Raw genomic sequence first — 11,495 nt, 5'->3', positions numbered from 1 at the left:
AGATGTATCTTGGCACCGACACTGTGTGCCAGAGATACATTCACTTGCCGCTGAACATGGCCATATAGCTCTGGGATGCCCTTCTCTGAGAAATACTCCGTTGCTCCCACTGGGCTCGGTGATGGCTGCTCATGTGCCTTCTTAAGGCGGTCGTCCCTAGGTGAGTGTTGGGCTTACCGCAACTAATGCGTTGACTGCAAAGATTGCAGATGGCAACGCTATTGTCAGCAGCGGACACGTTAAAAAAAGCCCACACTGCGGAGCCATGTGCCGGTGTCCTGGGAGCGCCAGATGTGACCGTACATGATCGATGACTCGCTCCTGATACATTTGCATTCTGCTTTGTCCCTCATGTGCAATGTAATTTATTCCTGCTTCTCCTCCCTATCTGCTGGTCCATATCTCCCTCTGAACTCCCCTCCTCTTCCTCTCTTGTGGGCACCCACGTGACATCACTAGACACGTCATCATCAACGTCACCTTCCCCACCGCTATAAGTAGAGATCTCGGAGTAGGCAGCAACACCGGGGACCAACCTCCTCCTTGGGCTGATCTGGGTACTGTCGTCAGACTGCTGAGTAGCGGTTGTTGCTACCTCCTCTTCCTGATCCAATACCAAGAGTGGCTGCGCATCAGAAATGTCCTCTTGATATGGATCGGAAAATAATTCCTGTGACTCAAGCGGAAGGTATGTGGTGGTGGTGGTGGTGTTGTTGGTGGTAGTGTCTTTGGGGGTGCACATAGCAGAGAGTGAAGAAGAGGGTGAAGATCGAGAGGATGAGGAGGGTGCAGAAGAGTAAGGCTGACGAGCCACTCAACCAAGTCTGGTGCGTCCTTTAAAGTAATTGAACGCACCTTCTGCAACTTCCCACTTTGGCTCAAGCCTGTTGCTCCTGCCCTACCCCTACCACCCCTGCGGAAGGGCCTGCCTCTTCCTCTGCCTGTCATTTTTTAAATGACCCTGTGACAAAACTCTCAGTCCCTATACCGATGAAGGACTGCTGCAGTATAGGGCAGCGGTCAGCAGTAGTGCACCTCAACCCTATGTATTGTGGACCAATACCAGTCCTTATAGAATGGCAGACTGTACCTCACTCAACCCTATGTACTGTAGTACCCTATACCTTACCAGTCCTTATAAGGACCTTTGTGGACCAAGTAGGTTGTGTGTGAGTGATTAGCAGACTGTACATCAGTCCCTATACCAATGAAGGACTGCTGCAGTATAGGGCAGCGGTCAGCAGTAGTTCACCTCAACCCTATGTATTGTGGACCGATACCAGTCCTTATAGAATAGCAGACTGTACCTCACTCAACCCTATGTACTGTAACACCCTAGACAGACCAAGTTACCAGTCCTTATAAGGACTTTTGTGGACCAAGTAGGTTGTGTGTGAGTGATTAGCAGACTGTACGTCAGTCCCTATACCGATGAAGGACTGCTGCAGTATAGGGCAGCGGTCAGCAGTAGTGCACCTCAACCCTATGTATTGTGGACCGATACCAGTCCTTATAGAATGGCAGACTGTACCTCACTCAACCCCATGTATTGTAGCACCCTAGACAGACCAAGTTACCAGTCCTTATAAGGAGCTTTGTGGAACAAGTGGGTTGTGAATGATTAGCAGACTGCAGCAGAAGGGCAGCAGTCAAGTATAATATTCTTTCTATATTTGGAAGAAAGAATATTATACGTGTACAAGCCTATTACCATACCACTGATACCAGTCCTGAAAAGAACCTTTGTGGAACTAATAGTAACAGCTACTGATTAAACTGACCCTCACTGCCTCACACACTGCTTCCTGCCTGTCCCTATATAAACTGACAAAACAGAGGCTACTGGAACAATAACTGGAATAGCACTTTTGTGGACCTGATAGTAACAGCTAATGATGATGACTAAACTGACTGTCCCTACAGCAGAAACAGCGTCCTGTCCCTTTCTCTAAACTGACAAAAGACACTCAGGTTGCTGCAACAATCACTAGCACAGCACTGCCTATCCTGAACTACACCTAACACCTATACCAGTCCTGAAAAGAACTTTTGTGTACCAAATAGCTAGCGATTTGGGTCACTGTAATCTCTCCCTGCTCCACACAGCAGCCTCTCCCTATAGTGACAGAAGAAAGAATGTAAAATGGCCGCTGGATCGGGTGTATTTATAGGTTAGGGGGAATGTCCAAGTTTCCATGTGCTGTAATGTCTCAATTGGCTGTCCTGTACCCCATGATGGATGTGTCATCATAGGTCAAAGTTCTTTTACACAGTAAACGCTGAAGTCCGTCGGGTGAACGGCGCCAATAGTCCGCCGAATGGGCGGACCTCAAACAGCCGAAATTCGCCGCGAAACGACCGCCGGGCGAACTGTTCGGCCATCACTAGTCAGCAGTTCTCCTGGTGACATCTCACTGACAGTTTCGGTGATGGATTCTGTCTCACCTTCACCATTTTCATCAATAATATACTTGTCCACTTGTACTGCCCGAGTTAATACTTTCTCAGAAGTAGATTTTGGCCACTGGTAAAAATGTTCAAACTTGTACAAAAGGTCTAGAAGTTTCTCCACTCGACCAAAAACAGCATGTGGGAAGGCTGGCCTTAGGCCAGCCTGTATTTGTGGGAGGAGTCTGAGGCATATAACCCTCCTCCTCTGTCAGGGTCAGGGCTGGAGTTTTCTAGGTGGGAGCTTGTCTTTGCAGAGCGGCGGTCGGCCGCCTCTCTCCCTCGTCCCTGGGTCCACTGGCTTGTGGTGGCCGCCCTGCCGTCGCCCCCCCCCCCTTTTTGGTTCGGCCGTGTTCCAGCAGGGAGGGGGGTTGCTTCTCCCGGCATTCGGGTATGGGGGAGGACGGGACGGTTCATCCATCAGTCCGTCCTACTTCCTCCCTTTGCCACCCACAGCTCTGGCTGACGTGCCGCCCGCCTCCTTCTCCTGGTGCTCATGCCGGGGGGAGAGCGTCCTTCTGTTATGTTCCGCCTCTCGTTGGGGGGATGTTCACCTGCTCCACGAGGGAGCCACCCGCCAGCTCCGCTCTCCAGGCATCTTTTCATGGGGGAGCCGCACGCCTGGTAAGGGGAGGTGGAGGGAGTCGGCCTCTCCCCTCGCAGGTACGGAGCACCCGCCGTTTCTCCTCGTGGGGGAGGGGGAGATGGTCGACGGTGTTCCTGCGGGGGGGGGGGAGGTGATCGGCCGTCCTTCGTCCACATTCTCCCCTCCCTCAGCTCTCCTGCGTGCAGTCCGCCCTTCCCACCGGTTTTCCCCGTGGGGGGGAGGGGGAGGTAACCTGTAGTAAGTTTTAGCACTGTGTGCAGGCTCTGACTGAAGTGATTTTAAACCTTCAATTATTTTTATCAACAAGCGTGTGGTAAATACCAGTAGCTGCATTATATAAAGGAAAAATACTAATGCGCTCCACCTGCCTACTATCTAAAATCAGTGAATAAATAATATAAGGAAGCAGCCAGCACAAAATGGTGATCTCAACACCAAAAGTGAATCAAGTAAAATAGGTAAATAAATGCGGCGCTGCCTATAAAGTAAAAATGTGCAATACTGAAAAAATATTATAAAAAATGAAAATGAAAAATGCAAAAAATAAAATCTATCTCATAAGATGGAAAAAAGTGTACTACAATAAGAAGTGCTTAGAGTGCTTAAAAGTGCATAAATTATGCAAATGAATATAAATCCAAATACGTGTATAAATAAAAATGCATATAAAATATCAATACAAATGCATACAATAAATAACCACTCGAGTGAAAAAGGGCCTTTGAAAAAGTCACGAGGTGTGACGCAACGCGTCAGGGAAGGAGCTAGGTGGTGCACAAGTTACTTCCGGTCACGGCCGAGACCGGAAGTTCGAGTCTGCTGCGTGATAGCTGTTACTTTTTTGAATGTAAGTGTGGATATTATTATTAAAAAGCTTGTTATACATTTCTACACATGGGAGCCCCTTTGTTTTCTTCCATTTCCATGCACATCACTAACGCCAACTGGATGTATTTGGAGAAAGTGGGAGAGAAATAAATGTATATACACAGCGGTATATAGCGGTATACATACAGCGGTATACTATTGAGGCTGGATCGTTAAGGATTCAACAAACATCTGATTTTATACAGCGCTCTTTTGCCATTTATTAGAGGTGAGAGGCTGGGGGAAATAGGTGGTGCACGTATTGGGCACTGAAGTTTGCACAGAAGTTTGCAGTGGATTGTCACCAATTGAAAATCACTTCAATATTTTTTGCATGGACTTTGTTTTATCATATGCATGGTCTTAGTGGACAATCATTATTTTTATTCGTCATTGGGCACTTTTTCACTCGAGTGGTTATTTATTGTATGCATTTGTATTGATATTTTATATGCATTTTTATTTATACACGTATTTGGATTTATATTCATTTGCATAATTTATGCACTTTTAAGCACTCTAAGCACTTCTTATTGTAGTACACTTTTTTCCATCTTATGAGATAGATTTTATTTTTTGCATTTTTCATTTTCATTTTTTATAATATTTTTTCAGTATTGCACATTTTTACTTTATAGGCAGCGCCGCATTTATTTACCTATTTTACTTGAGTAGCTGCATTATGTTTTCATTGACGCTGCTTTAGTCATTGCTTTCTGTCATAGCGTTCTGCCAGCGGTTTCTGTCATAGCGTTCTGCCAGCGGTTTCCGTCATTGCGTTCTGCCAGCATTTTCTGTCATAGCGTTCTGCCAGCGTTTTCTGTCATAGCGTTCTGCCAGCGTTTTCTGTCATAGCGTTCTGCCAGCGTATTTCTGTCATAGCGTTCTGCCTGCGATTTTCTGTCACAGCGTTCTGCCTGCGATTTTCTGTCACAGCGTTCTGCCTGCGATTTTCTGTCACAGCGTTCTGCCTGCGATTTTCTGTCACAGCGTTCTGCCTGCGATTTTCTGTCACAACGTTCTATCCAGCATTTCTGTCACAACGTTCTATCCAGCATTTCTGTCACAACGTTCTATCCAGCATTTCTGTCACAACGTTCTGTCCAGCTTTTCTGTCACAGCGTTCTGCCCTGCATTTTCTGCCCAGCATTTTCTGTCACAGCGTTCTGCCCAGCTTTTTCTGTCACAGCGTTCTGCCCAGCATTTTCTGTCACAGCGTTCTGCCCAGCATTTTCTGTCACAGCGTTCTGCCCAGCATTTTCTGTCACAGCGTTCTGCCCAGCATTTTCTGTCATAAACATTCGGCCCAGCATTTTCTGTCACAACGTTCGGCCCAGCATTCCTGTCATAGCGTTCTATCTAGCTTTCCTGTCATAGCGTTCTGTCCAGCATTTCTGTCACAGCGTTCTGTCCAGGTTTCGGTCATAGCATTCAGTCCAGTTTTTTGTCACAGCGTTCTGTTCAGCATTTTCTGTCATAGCGTTCGGCCCAGCATTTCTGTCATAGCGTTCCATCTAGCTTTCCTGTCATAGCGTTCTGTCCAGCATTTCTGTCACAGCGTTCTGTCCAGGTTTCGGTCAGCATTCAGTCCAGTTTTTCTGTCACAGCGTTCTGTTCAGCATTTTCTGTCATAGCGTTCTGCCCAGCATTTTCTGTCATAGCGTTCTGTCCAGCATTTCTGTCACAGCGTTCGGTCCAGCATTTCTGTCACAGCGTTCGGTCCGGCATTTCTGTCACAGCGTTCAGTCCGGCATTTCTGTCACAGCGTTCGGTCCAGCATTTCTGTCATAGCATTCGATCTAGCTTTCCTGTCATAGCGTTCTGTACAGGTTTTGGTTATAGCATTAGTCCAGTTTTTCTGTCACAGCGTTCTGTTCAGCATTATCTGTCAACGTTCGGCCCAGCACTTTCTGTCATTACGTTCGGCCCAGCATTTTCTGTCATTACGTTCGGCCCAGCATTCTCTGTCATTACGTTCGGCCCAGCATTTTCTGTCATAACGTTCGGCCCAGCATTTTCTGTCATAACGTTCGGCCCAGCATTTTCTGTCATAACGTTCGGCCCAGCAATGCTGTCATAGCGATTGGTCCAGCATTCTCGGTCATAGCATTCTTTCTAGCTTTCCTGTCATAGCGTTCTGTCCAGGTTCGGTCACAGCATTTAGTCCAGCTTTTCCGTCATAGCGTTCGGTCCAGTATTTCCGTCATAGCGTTCGGTCCAGTATTTCTGTCATAGCGCTCTGTCCAGCATAGCGGTCATAGTGGTTTTCCCCTGGTTTCCTGTCATAGCATTCTGCCCGGCATGTCTGTCATAGCGTTCCGCCCCAGGTTATCTGTCAGTGTTCTGCCCCTGGAGTTCTGTCATAGCGTTCTGCCAGCATGTCTGTCATAGCGTTCTGCCCCGGGATTTCAGTCATCGTTCTACCCAGGTTAACTTTTAGCATTTCTGTCATGGCATTGTCGTGACATTTTTCTGTCAGTATTTCTGTCATAGCGTTTCTGTCATGGTGTTTCAACCTCTGTGTTTGGCTTCAGAGTTCTCAGAAGGGCCAGACTTATCAGACTGCTCAGCGCTACCCCTTACTGCCACTCACCCAACAAATTAAATTCTAAATATTAACAATAATATTAACAATAACTTACAAAGCCATTGACAACTTGGCCCCCAGCTACATCACTAAGCTAGTCTCAATATACCAAACAAATCATTCTCTTCATTCCTCCCAAGTCCTCCTGCTCTCTTGCTCTCTTGTCACCTCCCCCCATACTCGCCTCCAGGATTTCTCCTGAGCCTCTCTCATCCTTTGGAATTCCCTTCCCCAATCTGTCTAACTATCTCCAACTCTATTTACTTTTAAGCGATCCCTGAAAACTTTTCTCTTCAGGGAAGCCTATCCTGCCTCCCCCTAACAACTGTATTTTAATGTTCTTCAACAGCTCATTACCTTTTGTATCACTTGACCCTCCCTTTTGGATTGTAAGCTCCAATGAGCAGGGCCCCCTAATTCTTCATATATTGAAGTGTATTGTAACTGTACTGTTTGCCCTAACATTGTAAAAAGCTGTGCAAACTTTTGGCACTATATAAATCCTGTATAATAATAAAATTAATAAAGGTGTCTGCATGCAGTGTCTCTAGACTGATGGATGACAGAAAGTGGGGTGGACATCCACCAATCTTGAGCATAACACCACCTCAAATGTAACAGAGTGTCCTGTGCAGGCTATCAAGTGTCAGTAGGGAGTTGAAGGATAACCACCCAATAGGCTGACAGAGTGATGGAACAGCGACAGATGCAATGAGATGGATAATGGAAGTCTCAGAGCGAGGCAGCATAGATGCGATCCCGACGCAGTAATCTGCATCACAGTAATGCAGCTGAGCTGAATGTGGTGGCAGTTGGCTGGGTCACAGAGACTCACTATGTCTGTATCTGCTTGAAGAAGACAGCCCCCAACTGCTCTGCTGAACGTCCCGCACTCCGACATGCCACTGTCATGGCATTGTCGTGACATTTTTCTGTCAGTATTTCTGTCATAGCGTTTCTGTCATGGTGTTTCAACCTCTGTGTTTGGCTTCAGAGTTCTCAGAAGGGCGTTGTTCACTTATGACACATTCTGGTTAGGTTTGTCTGCATTGATTGTCATGTTTCATCGTATCTGTGTTCATGTTTGTACCGGGGTCAGTTAGCTAGGGCTCGCACATCGGGGTCTGTCACGTCTACAGATCCATACGGGCTGAGGTTTCGTTATTAATGATTGTTGACCACAATCTTCTCGCCTGTATACCATACGTCATACGATGCATGTTCATCCACCACACCTGTACGTCTACCCACCACGGTCTGTGGGTACTCTAGGCCTGAGTTTCTGTTAATTACCTGTCTCTGCGCTGCAGGTTACTCGGGTTAACTCACCATTCACAACTCACACACGGGGGGGGGGGGGGGGTCATCATTAGGTTCATTCATGCGCTGTGGTCTTGACTTTTCTGCCATGTTCTCATTCTTAGGTAGGCAGAGGGGCGTTGTTGTTCTCATGTCTGGTTGTCTGTCTTTCCTTCTAGTTGCGTTTTCAGGTTGGGTCATCTTGGCATCCATACCAATATCAACCATGCCTGCACTCACTTACAGATGTCATTTCGCCACTGGGCGCACCCTCGGGTTGGAAGCAGACGTCAATTTTCTTAGTTGACATCCTGTTGCATAGAGGCCCTGGTTACCGCCTTGGGATTCATACTCTCAGGGTGTGTCCAAGCCACGGTCCTTAGGTGGTAGGTTGGGCGACGTCGTCACCATTCTGGATTCCACTCTCAGCTCCGATCTCTTGTCTAGGAGGTTGCCGGGAGTACTGCTCAGGGACGTCGGTCCAGTCATCTTTGCTCCTCCCCGGTTTGTTCCAGGTGGGGAGGGGGGTGCTTTAGTCACTTCGGGCATGGCTGGATCATGCTATGGGACTTATTCCCCTGGGTTGGAGTCTGTTTCTCCTTCTTCGGTTCAGGATTCGGTCTTGGTTGGTAGGTCTCGGGCAGTAGCATGACCTGTTCGCATCCGGTGGGACCAGTCTGTCTTGGTGTCGCCATGTTGATGATGCTCATTGCTATGGCACCTACTCCATCACACCCATCGGGCAGCCAGGTTTCCTCTCCTATCTCTGGTATTTTTGGCACTCACCCTCACACTTCCTCTTACCAGGTATGGGAAGGGGTGTTTCACGGTGCTTCTTCTGGTGTCTGTTGTAGGGGTTCTTCGGGTCAGCCCTTGCTCTCTTGTCCCCACGTATCCTCTCATTCATAGCAGTTCATTCTCATGTCCGGGTTACCTTGGGCATCAGGCTCATCCTATCCTTCACGGGACGTTCAATTGGGTTTGCGTAGCTTGCAGGCTCTAAGGAGGTTCCTTCTCATCTCCAGGTCAGGAGTCGGTGGGTTCTACTCTCACAGCGGATACTTACCGGTTACTTACGGTTGGCGTTTGGCATACGTCATTTTATGGATGGGATCTTTACCTTCCCTCTCCCACCTAAACTTGTGTCTTTTTGCCCTCTTTTCAGGCATACTGACCATCCAGGCCATGGCACACCTCAGGCCTTGTTTCTTAAGTAATATTGCATTTCCCACTTGAAGACTCCGATTACAAGTGGGAAGGCTGGCCGTAGGCCAGCCTGTATTTGTGGGAGGAGTCTGAGGCATATAACCCTCCTCCTCTGTCAGGGTCAGGGCTGGGGTTTTCTAGGTGCCCACCCACCCGTTTCCCCCAGGTTATTCACTCATACTCATAGTATTTTTTCTTATTCTTACATTCAGGGTATGCCCTCTTTTCAGGCATACTGACCATCCAGGCCATGGCACACCTCAGGCCTTGTTTCTTAAGTAATATTGCATTTCCCACTTGAAGACTCCGATTACAAATAAAGCTTCAATATAGTTCATTGCTATACAATTCTGTTTTCTCAAGCTTCGAATGACTTCAGACACTCACTTAGTCTTTGTCACTTTACTACTTCTGGAATGTTCCATTCTTCCACAGGTTGCGTTGCTTGATTCATCCAGGTTTCAAATTCTTCCTCTCCTGCAGGTGTAGGAATCTGCCCTGTAAAAAAGCAAAGTTTCCGATATCCTTGACTGACGGGAAACATAGTTATTTTTTACTAGGTTCTCAACTAACTTACTTATGTCTGTGTAGAAAGATGCAGGGGGAAATCCAATTATAGGTGGATCAGCATCCACTGACACCAAACTCTCTGGCCTTGCCTGTGGATGATTTTCCGATGTATCAGCAGTGAGTATCAATAGGATCACCTGGGCTTCAATTTTCTTGGCCAGACATATAGTGTCCTTCTGAAAGCAGGCAGGTATAGCTCCCTTTTCACTCTAGAAGTACACGAGTACAATCCATAGCAAACTCTGTTCTCATATAAATGAGATAGGTCCCCTTATCTGACACCAGAGTATGCACCAGCTGTGGAACCTCTCTCTCAGTCTATTCACTTCCCAGTATCTCAACCACTGTACATAGCTCTATCTGGCTGCCTTGTTCTTGGCTCCAACAGTGGCAGGGTCCATTATTTCTTCATCCCTTGGCTTTTAGATCCACTCGCTAGGGCTAACTGAAAGGGTTATACTGGATGAGTCCCCAAATGTCGTGCTACCCATGTAGGGGCTGCTAGATGATGCTTGTCCCCAGTTGTTGTCCTGACCCCTCTGTCACTCTAGGTTTAGTCATATTTCAGCAATGAAGACATATATAAAAAGACACAATTATAGTAGCACCTCTATATTAAAGTTTGGTCAACTAATATATATATATATATATATATATATATATATATATATATATATATATATATATATATATATATATATTTAACTAAGACCCCCCCCCCCCCACCTTTTGGTTATAGCCTCAGAGAGCAGAATGCTTCCTTAACTAAACAAAATATAGTTGGGAGCACTGGAGAAATTTCATTGCTGTGGTATCAGTTGCCTTCTGCTAGCAATGCTGTAGCCCATGGATGGTGTTAAGTACTTATAGGCCAATGAGATTAAACAGATAGGCATTTTTACAGCCTGCAATAGAGTGTTCTCAGGAACTGAGGTGTAAAGGTGTAAATTCTCGGCAACTTCAATATTCCTGTTAATACAAACACTCCTGCTACTTCTAAACTTTTTAGTCTAACCTCATTAGACCTGAAACAATGAGTACAGACTTCTACTCACTCTGATTGTAACACCCTTGACCTTGTATTTTCCTACCTATGCACTCCATGCAACCTCTCCAACAATCCTTTTCCTCTCTGATCACCACCTTATTCGTTTCACTCTATCCTTGTCTTCAACCACCTTTTCCTCCAATCGCCTAACAATCACCCGTAGAAACCTTTGCCATTTCAACCCTTCTCTTTTCTATTCTGCTACTGACCACCTCTACGAAAAAATCTTACCCCTGTCCTGTCCCAATCCAGCTACTTCTGTCTACAATAGATCCCTGGTCTCCACTCTGGACGAGCATGCCCCCTCACTACACACATAATCAGTCCCCAACTCCTTCAACCCTGGCAAACTGATGACGCCAGGAGTCTCAAAAAACGTAGTCGTGCTCTTGCGTGTCTGTGGCATAAGACAAAGTCTCACAAAGACTTCAACCAATAAAATCTGCTCTACAAAAATACTTCAATACAATACAATACAAATTCTTGCCTCCACACTGCTAAGCAGACCTATTTTATCACTCCCATTAACACCTTCTCATCCAGTCCCCCATCAACGCTTCTCTAGTTTTAACTCTCTACTTCGTCCTCCACTGCATCCACCTGCTAACTCACTCACTGCCCAGGAGATCACCAGTCACTTTAAAAATAAGATTGATTTAATTTGTGATGAAATCTCCACTCTACAAGTATCTCACCCACTTAACACACCATGTCCACAGGTACAATCAACACTCCCCTTATTCAACCTTGCTATTGTAGACAAGGTTGCTAAACTTATTTCTAACGCCCACCTAACTACCTGTCCCCTGGACCCAGTTCCCTCTCAAATACTACAGTCACCCTCTGACTTTATCCTACACTCT

Source organism: Lithobates pipiens, unplaced genomic scaffold (assembly GCF_037356315.1).
Source record: "Lithobates pipiens isolate NorthernLeopardFrog02 unplaced genomic scaffold, aLitPip1_a1.2 Scaffold_8, whole genome shotgun sequence".
In the NCBI taxonomy this organism is placed as follows: Eukaryota; Metazoa; Chordata; class Amphibia; order Anura; family Ranidae; genus Lithobates; species Lithobates pipiens.
Note: the sequence above shows the minus strand (reverse complement) of the source record.